General features: G+C 48.5%; 1 long non-coding RNA gene across 1 annotated transcript in view; it reads left to right on the top strand.

The window, feature by feature from the left end:
* LOC149326734 (uncharacterized) overlaps positions 1-13,603 on the top strand; it is a 131,721-nt gene that overhangs the window by 15,675 nt on the left and 102,443 nt on the right. The gene's annotated exons all lie outside the window — the stretch shown is intronic.

The following is a 13,603-nucleotide window of genomic DNA, read 5'->3' as shown; positions in this document are numbered from 1 at the left end:
AAACAAAGAGATGATACAAGAAAAAACGAAGCTGCATTTATAATTTAAAGAAAAGAACCCAATAAAAAACGACGAACACCAAGAGAAAACATACACTCGACAAGCGTATACAACACTAAAGATAAAAGGAAACAGTTCATCAGATACAGACCGTCCCAAGTGAAGCGGGAATGTCTTGCAGGCAGCAAGGACGCGGGTTGATCACTTGCGATGCATCTCTGGCGTTGCGTCGAAGGAAGCGGTGGTAGAGAGCCAGGTGGTAAGGTGGAGCACGGCAAGACACCGATGTAGTCGTCAGCCAGCCTAAGAACTTGGCAGCAGCAGCGCGAAAGACGTAGCCAAGTCCCGTCGACGGCGTGCCGAAACGCCGTAGGCTTATGCTTCAATCCAAAGGACCATCGGCAGCACGGACCCCCAATCCGTCGGCTGCCACCTTCTAACTTCAAAGGGACGTTGTAGGCTTGCGTCGGTGATCCAAGGGAAGTCCCGGCAGAATGGACCCAACGTCTGACGTCTAGCACCTCTACGCTTGGATGACGACACTTCCGCTGCGGTGTCTTCCTTCACACCTCGGTTTACTGTCACATCAGCTCTCCACTCCTCGTACCCGCCTCGCAGACACCATTCGCACGTGCACACGGCCAACGCGGGGCTGGCACGTGCGGCGCTCCACTGTCCGCTGGTGGTGAAAAACATTTATCGTGTATTAGATTTTGTTTTACAGAGAGGTGATTGGGTAGGCCCTATTGGCCGTTTCCGCTCACTATACTTGGTGGAGCCCCTATCCGCGGCCCCATTGGCAAGCAACGCCGTCCGCGTATGGTGAACCAAGGCCTTTGGGTCTTTAGGTCCTCACAGCCGCACAGGGCCGCCTCCCAGTCCTCTCTGGTGGGGTTAGGCGGATACATGCCTGTATGGGTGGGTTTGATAAAGTAAACAAGTGGCACTTCTCCAACAAAAACGCACTTTAGCACCGATTGTTTCGGAGCCCGCTTCACTCGCTCTTCAGTGGCGAATTCAGTGTTGGCAGTCACGCCTGAAGAAGGAGCCGACACAGCCTGGATATATATATACGCCGCCGCGCTGGCTCAGTGGTTATGGTGCTCGGCTGCTGACCCGAAAGACGCGGGTTCGATCCCAGCCGCGGCGGTTGAATTTCTTTGGAGGAGAAATTCTACAGTCCCGTGTACTGTGTGATATCAGTATACGTTAAAGAACCCCGGGTGGACGAAATTTCCGGAGCCCTTCACTACGGCGTCCCTCGTAGTCTTAGTCGCTTTGGGACGTTAAGCCCAAACCACATATATATATATATATATATATATATATATATATATATATATATATATATATACATATATACACATAATTCCGTTGACACACGGTAGAAAAAAAAACTTTATTGTAACGTTTCGACCAGGGTCTGGCCTTCGTCAGAGTGATGTGGTACAGGAAAAAGACACAGCTTATGAGCACATGTACGCGGGGTGGAAACATTCTGATTCGCGCTTCGCCTCGGCAAACACCTCAGTATGAATCGCCAGTGAATGATAAATGTAGTCAACTAAGCACAGTAAAAAAAATACTAAATCATCGAGGAGGACCACTGCAACCACATTGTGAAAAAAATGTAAATAATACAAAAATGTTTTGGTCGTATGCTCAAATGCACAAAAAAAGAGAACACAAAATAAGGCGAACAAAAAAAATTTATCAGACAGATGAGAACACAGATGAATACCACTTTTGATTAAACAACGCCTCGTGTGAAAGGGTATGGTACTAAGATGTGGTGCTGTTTCACAGATAAGCCACATACTAAGCATGAAAAAGAAGCGCTAACAGTAAAAAGAGGACAAAAATGATCAGTGCAGACGAAACATGGCATGGTACTATAAAGTCTTGCGGTTATGACGCTAGAGAAGTCAGCTTCCCAACATTTTCATTGAGATCGCAAGAAACCGTATTAAACTTGTGCATAAAAAACGATTCACGAACTTCACGTTCATGATGCGTCTTGATGCCTGATTCCAGTAAAGTTACTTGAATTTTTTCGAAAGGGTACTTAGTGTTATTCAAATTCATTTTGGGTGGAAAGAACAGCGCGAAAGGGACGGAAGGCAAAGATGAAGGAAACCACACGGACGAGCGCTGACTCACAACTATTTTTTACTCAGAAAAAACAGAGAGTTATGGTTAAAAAAGTCACATGACCTGACGTCACCCGCGCCCATGCTCAGAGTACAACAGTCTAAGAACCATACCATGAGTCAATATTAAAACCCTACAACGCGATTTCAGAACACCGTGATTAACCGAAAAAGCACGAGACAGCCAGACTCAAAAAACAAAAGCGCTGAAAAATAAAACAAAAACCACGCGTTGTCAAGAAGCGCGACCTCTTCATCAACATCATCAAAAAAATCATCAACAAATCTTGAAATATGCATTGCAAAACCCCCAATTTTGTTTTTTATTTCCTTGTTTACCTGAGCAAGATAAATGTTGCTTAGGGCTGGAGCAACCTTTGAGCCTATGCATATGCCTTTTCTTTGAACATATACATTTTCTCGCCATCCCACGTATGTTCACTGCAAATAGAAAGCCAAAAGCTCAAGAAACGCAGACACAGAAATGCCGCACCAACTCACAAACCTAGCTTCGTCATTTCCTTTGTAGAAAAACCAGCGCTTACGAACACGGACAGAGGACAAGGGAAACAGACTGACGGCGCTGAACTTGCAACTGAATTTTATTCATACGTACGCAGTCAATTTATACATTTGCACAGACATGCGCAAAGACATCTTGTCAAACCCGGATACACTGTTGCCACTCACAAGCGTAAAAATAGAGAAAACAAAAAACAGCAATCATCCATTCAAGGCACGTGTGTCACTACCTCACCCTCCCTACCCAGAATGAAGCAGGCTCATTTCCCTCCCTGACAAGCTAATCGAGGATTTGCTTACGCATCCCTCGCCCTTCCTGATGATGTGAAATGCGTCCGTGATCTCCCTCGTGCGCTGATCATGATGTACAAACAGCACTTTCGTGTCAACAAAATACGGAACACAATCACAAGTGAGGCAGTGTTGTGCTACATTTCTGTTATCTCTGCTGCTGACCGAACTGGCGTGTTCTGTGAGGCGAATGTTGATACAACGGCCCGTCTCACAGAACACGCCAATTCGGTCAGCAGCAGAGATGCATATTTCTGGGTTAGAGGGGTACAACTATATTGTCCCGAATTTCTCCGAGCATGTCAACTTTGGCGGTTGTTGTGTTATCTCGGCTCAGATTGAGTTTTCCGACAACCTGAGGCCCATCTCACTAACCTCTTGTGTGGGCAAGCTTATGGAGACGATGGTTAGGGATCGCCTCTCTCGACACATAGAGACCAAGGGCCTCTTTGCAGACACTATGTTCGGGTTCCGACCGCATATGTCTGCGCAGGACGCCCTCCTCCAGTTACACCGCTACATAATACGACCCACTGTCATGCGCCACAACGACAAGGCCATCCTTGCCCTCGATCTTAAGGGGGCCGTTGACAACATTCGTCACGGCAGCACCTTGGCTAACTTGAGTACCACCGATTGTGGGCACAAGGCATTCACATATGTAAGAGACTTTCTCTCGAAGTGTCAGGCCTTCCTCAAGATTGAGGACGACGAATACGGACCATACATGATGGGCACACGGGGTACAACCCAAGGGGCGGTCTTGTCGCCGCTTCTTTTCAACATTGCCATGACGCAGCTTCCCCACCAATTGGCCCGGGTGGAAGGAATTCATCACGCACTCTACGCGGATGACATAACAATTTGGGCTACCGAAGAGAGCCTTGGGGAAATGGAGGACCGCCTTCAGCGGGCCGCCACCATAACCGATAGCCACGCTATCCGCTGTGATCTCCAATGTGCTCCCGCAAAATCGGAACTTCTGCACATCAGATCCAATCCTAACGACAACACGAGTTTGCAGATCTCTCTGACGGGAGGTCCTATCAAAGAGGTCTGTTCATCCATAACAGGCTTAGCCCAGAATCCACTATCGCCAAACTCAAGCACGTAGGCGAACAGGTCGGACGCATGATCCATCGCGTTTCTAACAAGCGCGGCGGGTTGCGAGGCAGGGACGCGCTTCGGCTTGCCCATGCCTCCGTGACCAGCAGGATCCTCTACTCCGTTCTCTACCTTTGCACTACGAAACAAGAAATAACAATCGACACCATCGTTAGAAAGGCTACAAAGCGAGCACTGGGCCTCCCATTGGCCACCTCCAATGCTAAGTTGTCGGCGTTGGGGGTGATCAACTCCCACCAGGAGTTACGGGAGGCCCACCTCGTGAACCAATATACGCGACTCCCGCAGACGGCATCCGGCCGCCGCCTGCTAGACCGCTTGCACATCCAACACGAGTGCACTCCAGAGGAGACGTGTCGGATTCCGGAGCTATGGCGTCACAAGCTCTGGGTCCCTCCACTCCCGCGCAACATGGGCACACATACACACGAAGGCATACGAGAGGTGCGCGCTCGGGCCCTCGAACACCAACACGGATCCAAACAGGGTGTATACTACGTTGACGTGGCAGGGCCGTCGCCCAATGGATTCTACACGGCCGCAGTAGTTCACCAGGATCAATGCGTTAACGGGCTCTCCTGTCGAGCTCGAAATTCAGCACACGCCGAGGAAGTAGCCATTGCGCTTGCCGCCTCGGACTTCAATTCGAAGGTAATCGTGACAGATTCGCGTCGAGCCTGTCAACACTACTTGGCTGGCGAGATTTCACTTTTAGCCTACAGTATATTAAAGCGCACAGTGAGGGAATCGGACCCTTCGCCCAAAACGCATAGTTTGTACTCCGGCCCATCAGGGCGTTAGAGGTAATGAGGCTGCGGACGCGGCTGCCCGAGCGCTTACCTACCGGGCACCTCATCCAGGCTCTTCCAGCTCGGAGATTGTGCAACCGCTTCTGCGGTTCAGAGAAATTCTGGACGACTATGCGAACGCCATCGGCTTTTCCCTGTGCCTGCTAAGGGCCTGAGTACAGCTGATGAGCGAACTCTGAGGCGCTTGCAGACCAACACTCTGTTGTGTCCTGCAATAGTGAAACATTTCTACCCCAAAATTGATGGGCGCTGCCCTCACTGTGGGGAAGTATCCGATACTTTCCACATGGCTTGGGCCTGTCAAAAGAATTCTTCCCTTCCCCCCAATCCTTCCCCTTCCCGAGAGGCATGGGAGGTAGCCCTGCTCAACTGCTCGGGGCTGGAGTCTCAAAGGGCTCTAGTTCAACGGGCGCGAGTAGCGGCCTCGTCCAGCGGGGTCCCGGACTAAGGACTCCACCTATGTAAAGGGCATTTTTGGTCTGCAAACTCTCCTTTTGTTTATTAAAAAGTTTTCACCACCACCACCACCCGGATTTTCTTGCCTCAGGAATTTGACAACTACATTGGAATTTTTCACAGCAAAAGGATCGTGAACGGTCAATCCTGAAATGTGTTCCTCTAGGTAACTAGAGATTAAATACTGTCAGGTGCCGCCCTCGGAAATTATAGCCCTAAATCGGACATCGATCTTGTGGGTTTTTGCCGAAAAAAATAAATCCAATTCTGTTCCCTCTGATTTCTCAACCGAGGTGGCTAATGCCTTTAAATTAAACTCATTCAACAGTGAAATCACCCGCTCTTTCCCAACCACATGATCTACGTTGACCCGTTTAAAACACTTTTTGACAGCCGCCAAAGCCTTTTCATTGAACATCCCTTCAGGAATCACAACATAATGCTCTTCCATATCTGATAACACAAGTCTTAAATCGGCAGTGTGGAAATAATTCTTACTCTGTTTTGGTCTACCCAGAGTGCTTTTGTTTTTTGTGTCTGGCTGTCTCGGGCTTTTTCGGTTAATCACGGTGATCTCAAATCGCGTTGTAAGGTTTTAATATTGACTCATGATATAGTTCTTAGACTCTGGTCATGTGCGCGGGTGACGTCAACTGATGTGACTTTTTTAACTATAAATATCTGTTTTTTCTGAATAAAAAATAGTTTTGAGTCAGCGCTCGTCCGTGTGGTTTCCTTCATATTTGTCTTCCGTCCCTTTCGCGCTGTTTTTTCCACCCAAAATGAACGTATACCAATTCGCCCAACTTTCAATTCTACTACAATGTTATTCAAATGTTTAGAGATAGGAAGGTTAGGCACTGTCTTTCAATGAGCTTTGTGATTATTAAAGCGATATCTGAACGGTGTTTCTGTTTGGCCACTATACTGAATTTTGCAGACTGAGCATTCAAGCATGTAGATTACGTTGCTGGAATCACATGAATAGTTTCGCCGAATTTTCCCTCTAAAGTTCGATGCAGTGCTGGAAGCCGTTACTTATGTCATCGTCTGCGCGAAGACTTTGCAGCGCGATTTATTACATCGATGACAACCGTTTGAGCACTGCTACGCTGTAATTGCTATAACTGTACATGGTTGTTCAGAGGCATGACTAATTCCCCTACAAATTAATGGGCTAACGGATTGTTTGATGTTTGTGGCGTCGTAGAAACTTTCACAAACCCTTTCACACACTTTCACAAACTATCGATAGCGTAAAAAACTATCGATAGTGTTGCTATCTATAGTACTACTAGCGATAGAACCGCTATCGATAGCAAGACTATCGGTCGTGAAACTGTCGATGGTAAGATTATTGATAGTAAGAATATTGATATTTTCCTTGTGCTTGTTTTAGAAGAAGTAAGAATGTCACTGAGGTTTTTGCCACGGCGATAGACGACCCGGGGAGCTTGATGAAAAATGTGTTTGAGTCGATCACTTTGCATGAGAATGACATGGTGTTTTCTTTTTCAAAATGCCCGCTACGTTTGGAACTGATGATGAGTGGGTTAGTATCAGGTTGACATGCGATTTATGGGATGGTTGGTGTTTTGCTTTGAGGAGTGTCTCACGGTCAAGAAGGCCTGCGCGTTCTACAGCATCGTTTATTAACTGCGCAGGATATTTCCGGTTAGTCAGGGCGTTTCTGAGGCTAGTACCGTTTCTTTCGAAGTCGCTTTCGTGAGAACATTTCCGTTTAAACCAGAACCTTGTCCATATGAGATGCTAGTCTTCCAGTGTTTATGGTGGCTGCTTTCGAAATGCAAGTATTGAGGTCTGTCACTGCGTTTCCGGTATAAATCTGTGCTATGTTTGCCATTCTTTATCGAAACTGTTACATCTAGGAAACGAATTGTGGGTGCCGAGTAGGAATTAGAGAAAATAATGGCCTCAAGCGTGTTATTAAATCTAGAGAAGAATGATAGAAGTTCAGCTTCACCATGCTCCCAGATAAGAAAAATGTCGTCAATGAATCTTTTGTAGTAGAAGAGTTTTAATGGGTATGTAGCAAGAAACTGGTCTTCTAATACACCCATAAATATGTTGGCGTAGTTGGGACCAATCCTTGTGCCCATCGATGTCCCGTTTATCTGGACATAATGTCTACTCTCAAATTCGAAGTTGTTTTGTTGGAGTATTAATTTCAAAAGTATGGCTAGCGTGGGACCATCAACGTTAGAACCGAAGTCTTGCTTCTCAAAAGCCTGCACAGCTGACCGGATGCCGTCGAAATGCGGAATGTTAGCATAAAGCGACGCAACATCAAGGGTTACAAGCAAAGCGCCATGGGGGATATTGATGGCGGCTATATCGGCTAGGAAGTGTGTTCGTTCGTAACTTCACGTTAACACTTTAAAAAGTTATGTAGCATCCTCAACTGCTCCGCGTGGTCTTCGCGTTAATGTCAAACCAGCAACGTCCAAACTGTCCAGCAGCAACGCTGCAAAGTGGGAAAACTTTCTGCAACGGCTGCTTTGGGATTTATGCGTGTTGTTCTGGGTCACCATCAATCAACCCTAAATTTACCAACAAATATAGAGAAGCAATTGCTCAGCCACTCTAAACTGCCTTCCGAAGAACTCACCGCCCTTGATATTTACAAAGACAAGAAGTGGGCGAGATATACGCCATCAAGTCAAAAAAGCTTTCGCTTGACAAAATCTTTCCCTCCACGCAATGCCAGCCTCTGCTGCCACTGCCATCTCAATTCCAAGACCCAGTTACCAATCTGTCAAACTTCACCTTGACTCATGACGACGAGAGAGCCCTGTCACATGGTCTTATTTTCTCCCCCGCGTCCGGTGGGTTTAATGAGTTTCACCTGTTTAAAGACTTACAAAATTTTGCCCGCAATATGAGACTTAAGGGATACTTCCATGACCGACCACAAGATCCGGAACGAGATGAAAATTTGCCGTCGCAAAATCTCTGGACCCCTCCTGCTCAGAGAGAAAACTGCCTTGACAATTACATTAAGACAGTTCAAAAGGATGTGCTAGAAGCATACAATACTAAAAAGAATTTCCGTCGCAACCTTTCCGGAAAAGAAACCGCGGCAATAAAAAGACTGGCTTCTCAAACTGACATCGTTATCAAGCCGGCTGACAAGGGTGGTGCCATCGTGGTGATGAACAAAACCGATTATGTCGCTGAAGCCGAAAGGCAGTTGCAGATAACTCATTTTACCGTCTCCTAGACAGCGATCCAACTGCTCAGTTTAAAACTGTTTTCGAAAAACCCTGTCCAATCTCATTCTGGGTAGTAAACTTGAAAAGAGTACAGTCAATTCTATAACTCCACTGAAGCAAGGATTTATACCGGAAATACAGTGACAGACCTCAATACTCACATTTCAAAACCAGTCTCCTTAAACACTGGAAGACTAGCATCCCATATGCAGAAGCCGCCCGGTTTAAACGGATATATTCTGACGAGAGCGACTTCGAAAGAAACTGTACTAAGCTCCGAAATGCCCTGACTAAAATCCTGCGCAATTAATAAACGATGCTGTAAAACGCGCAGGCTTTACTTACCGTGAGGCACTCCTCAAAGCAAAACACGAACCATCCCATCAATCGCATGCCAACCTTGTACTAACCAACTTGGCATCAGTTAAAAAAGTCGCGGGCATTTTGAAAAAAAACACCATGTCATTCTGAAGCAACATGATCGACTCAAACACATTTTTCATCAAGCTCCCCGGGTCGTCTATCGCCGTGGCAAAAACCTCAGTGACATTCTTACTTCTTCTAAAACTAGCACAAGTGTGTCAATCGGCTGTCGTCCATGTAATAAATCACGCTGCAAAGTGTGCGCGCAGCTGATGACATCAGTAACGGCTTCCACCACTGCATCGAACTTTAAAGTGAAAATTCGGGGTAACTATTCATGTGATACCAGCACCGTAATCTACATGCTTGAATGCTCAGTCTGCAAAATTCAGTATATTGGCCAAACAGGAACGCCGTTACGATATCGTTTTAATAATCACAAAGCTCATTGCAAGAGTGTCTAACCTTCCTATCTCTAAACATGTGAATAACACTAAGCACCCTTTCAAAAAAATTCAAGTAACTTTACTGGAATCAGGCTTCAAGACCCATCGTGAACGCGAAGTTCGTGAATCATTTTTGATACACAAGTTTAATACGGTTTCTTGTGGTCTGAATAAAAATGTTAGGAAGCTGACTTGTCTATCGTCATAACCGCAAGATTTTATAGTACCATTCCATGTTTCATCTACACTGATACTTTCTGTCCTCTTTTTACTTTTAGCGTTGCTTTTTCTTTCTGATTATATGGCTTATCTTTGAAACAGCACCACATCTTAGTACGATACCCTTTCACACGAGGCGTTGTTTAATCAAAAGTGGTATTCATCTGTGTTCTGATCTGCCTGATATATTTTTTGTTCGCTTTATTTTTTTTTGCTCTTTCTTGTGCATTTGAGCATACCACCAAAACATTTTTGTTTTAGCTATATTTTATTTCACAATGTGGTTGCAGTGATCCTCCTCGATGTTGCAGTATGCTTTGACTGTGCTTAGTTGACTACATTTATCATTCTCTGGCGATTCATACTGAGTTGTTTGTCGCTGCGATGCGCCAATCAGAATGTTCCCTCCGGGCGTACATGTGCTTATAAACTGTCTTTTTCCTGTACCAAATCACTCTGATGAAGGTCAGACCCTGGTCAAAACGTTAGAATCAAGTTATTTTTTCTACCGTGTGTCAACCGAATTACGTTTATGTTCTACCGGATCCATCCGATCTTTCACCCCCTTTATATATATATATATATATATATATATATATATATATATATATATATATATATTGTTGCGGGAAAGAATATATTTACAAATATTTACAAATAGAAAAGAACAGCTGCGAGCGGCACCGAGAACACAATCCGAACTTCGTTGTCGTCTTCTACTCCCCTCACTCGTGCCATCCCTCATTGTCGTCGTCGTCTGCCCGCTTTAGGACCCCCGGCTGCTGAAACGCCGTCTCGGCGTTAGGGCGGCGACCTATGAGCGTCGTGATAAGGTTTAAGGCGACAGACGTGGACGATGTCGGTGGCGGCGGCAGAGGACGATGGCGAGGTCTCAAGGGGAGAAATTTCATAGTTCACGTCGGTAACACGGCGCACGACACGGTAAGGACCACGGTAGTGCGAAAGGAGCTTCTCGGAGAGCCCGACGCTGCGAGAGGGCGTCCAGAGAAGGACGAGTGATCCTGGGGTATATTCGACTGCCTGGTGACGGCGGTCGTAGGCGGACTTCTGAGAAACTTGAGGGGCTTGGAGCTTACTACGTTCTATTTGGCGCGCCAGCGTGGCTTGGGAGATGGTGTCCCGAGCGTAAGCAGTGGTGGGGACTGAAGAAGGCGGCAATGAGTGTGTCCAAAGGCAAGGTGGGATGCCTACCAAACAAAAGGTAGAAAGGAGAATAGCCTGTTCTGTCATGAAGGGAAGAGCTATATGCAAACGTCACATAAGGCAAGGCTGCGTCCCAATCTCGGTGGTCTGGCGATACGTACATAGCTAACATGTCGGTGAGCGTACGATTGAACCTTTCCGTAAGCCCATTGGATTGTGGGTGGTAATGTGTCGCGAGCTGGTGCTGCGTGTCACACGAACGAAGAATGTCGTGAACTACTCTGGATAGAAAATAACGACCGCGGTCGGTGAGCAGTTGATGAGGGGCGCCATGGTGAAGGATGACGTCTTGCAGAAGAAAATCGGCGACATCGGTAGCGCCGGTGGACGGCAAAGCACGCGTGATGGCGTACCGAGTCGTATAATCAGTTGCGACAGCGATCCACTTGCCGTAGAGGAACGTCGGAACAGGGCCAAGAAGGTCGAGGCCATCACGGTGAAAAGGTTCCGGAGGTATGTCGATGGGTTGCAGAAGACCGGCAGGCAAAGTGGAGGGCCTTTTCCGACGTTGACACAGGTCGCAAGCGGCCACGTAACGCTTGACGGAACGATACAGCCCAGGCCAAAAGAAGCGATGCCGCACCCGAGCGTACGTGCGGGACACGCCATGGTGACCGGCTGTCGGCAGATCGTGCAGTTTTTCAAGGACAGAAGAGCGTAGACGTTGGGGTATCACGAGCAGGAGCGGAGGGCCATCGGAGCGTAGTTTGCGGCGGCACAAAATGCCGTTCTGGAGCACATAAAGGTTCAGAGACGAAGATCGGTTTGCAGAACGGATGCCATCAAAGATAGGTCGTAAAGATGAGTCGTGGCGCTGTTCGTTGGCAATATCGGCAAGATCAGAGATAGCTAAGAGGCAGGGCAGGGTCTCAGCGTCCTCTAGGTCAGGTGGTTCCACAGGGTATCGGGATAAACAGTCAGCGTCCTGGTGATGACGCCCTGAGTTGTACACGACGCAGTATAAGTATTCGTGGAGGCGCAAAGCCCAGCGCCCAAAGCGACCGGTGGGATCTTTTAGTGAATAGAGCTGTAAGGAGATAGCACCACCCAGCGTCGTTTGTGAGAAGACGAAAAAGCACGAGGAGCGCGTGCGGAGGGGTACGCCGGGACAGGTGGATGAGGATTACGTAGCAGAGAAGAGAAGAGCGCGGTGGGCGACGGACGTGGACGAGTTCTGCTGGCTCCCTGAGTTCCGGGCTTGGGCCTCAGCCGCAGACGTCCGGGCCACCAGACCCGGACATCCGTCGTCGAGAGCCTCAACCACCAGGCACAGGCGCCACTCTTCTCCGTCCATCCGTCAGCTGCTCCACACAGGCCGCCTCTGGTGCCTACGTGGCGCACCCGGGCTACCAGACCTGGGAACCGTGCTGGGAGCCCACAGACGCTGACGCTGCGGTAACGTTGAAGGCCAACGGGGGAATCGCCGGCAACAGTGCTTCGGGCATTGTCATGCGGTGTCCCGGACTAGGGACGCCGACCGTGTAGCGTGGCCACTCTGAGGCTCCCAAACTCTATTTCAGAAATTAAAAGTTTTCACCACCACCACCACCACCACTGGAACGCCCAGAGACTTCCTGACTGCCCGACACCCAGCCAGTCCTCTCCGCTCGATGCTCGTATGAGAGACAAGTAGTGTGCCTTTCCTTTTTGACTTTCTTTCTCCTGTATTTTTCGGAAGGATTTTCTTCTGTTCCCCCGTGTGTTTTTTCCGTGTGTTGTTGCGTTGCTCTCTTGTCTCTTTCCTCTTTTCACGCCCATACCGAAATTGGTTTCCTTTCCTATAAAAGCCGCCTCATTTATTGCGTATACCTTTAATATTGTGTAAATTAAACCTGCAATCTTCCACATCCTCACAACAGCCAACAGAGAGCGTGGTGATCGGTGACAACAGCGAAAGAACGGTCGAACAGGTAGGGTCTGAATTTAGCTACTGCCCAGACAAGGGCGAGACACTCGCGCTCAGTAATGGTGTAATTTCGCTCTGCGGCTGAAAGTAGGCGGCTGGCACAAGCGATGACTCGATCTTGACCCTGTTGACGTTGGGCTAGCACGGCGCCGGTTCCATATCCGGAGGCGTCGGTGTGAACCTCTGTGGGAGAGGACGGGTCAAAATGTGCTAAGATGGGCGGAGTGGTCAGCAAATGGACGAGGGATGAAAATGAGTTCTCTTGAGCAAGGCCCCTGTAGGGGGCTAGCATGCGCCATGTGTGTTTATTCTCCCCCTCCCCCCCCCCCCGCCCTCCCCTCTTCGCGGCTAAGGGAGGGGAGCTTCGCCGTTGAGCGGGCCCCAAGGAGATCTGTGGATGCGCGCGGTCTCATTAGGAGCGCCCACCTTTCTGTCCCCTGTGTCGCCGCTGTAGACCCCGGAGAGCCCCCGGCGGGGGGGGGGGGGGGGGGCGGCGTGGAGGGCGCAAAGCGGGCAGCAGCCAGAGAGGGAGCGGCCGGCTCACCCAAGCCTCCCATTGTCCCCCTTTGGGGAAGGACGCGTGTTTCTCGCCGGGGCCGCTTCGCGCCGGTGCACAAAGAGCCAAGAGCCATAAAGATGTCAATGCCACTGTTGCATCGTACGCCGACAGCTCACCGCGACTTGACAAACACCACTTGCGGCCCAATTAAGATTCGAACGCTTCGTTCGGAGGTTGGACCGCTTTTCTTTTGAAAAGAGAACACTTCTGGACGAAGCGGGCCCAGCGCGTCCGGATGAATGGGAGCCGTGGGCGACGGTGCAGCTGGCTGGCGTCCGGTATAGCCCCGAGGCTCGAAAA

The sequence above is a fragment of the Amblyomma mixtum genome, chromosome 10, assembly GCF_055824585.1.
Source record: "Amblyomma mixtum isolate Tamu chromosome 10, ASM5582458v1, whole genome shotgun sequence".
Lineage (NCBI taxonomy): Eukaryota > Metazoa > Arthropoda > Arachnida > Ixodida > Ixodidae > Amblyomma > Amblyomma mixtum.
Note: the sequence above shows the minus strand (reverse complement) of the source record. Positions and strands in the feature narration are given on the sequence as shown.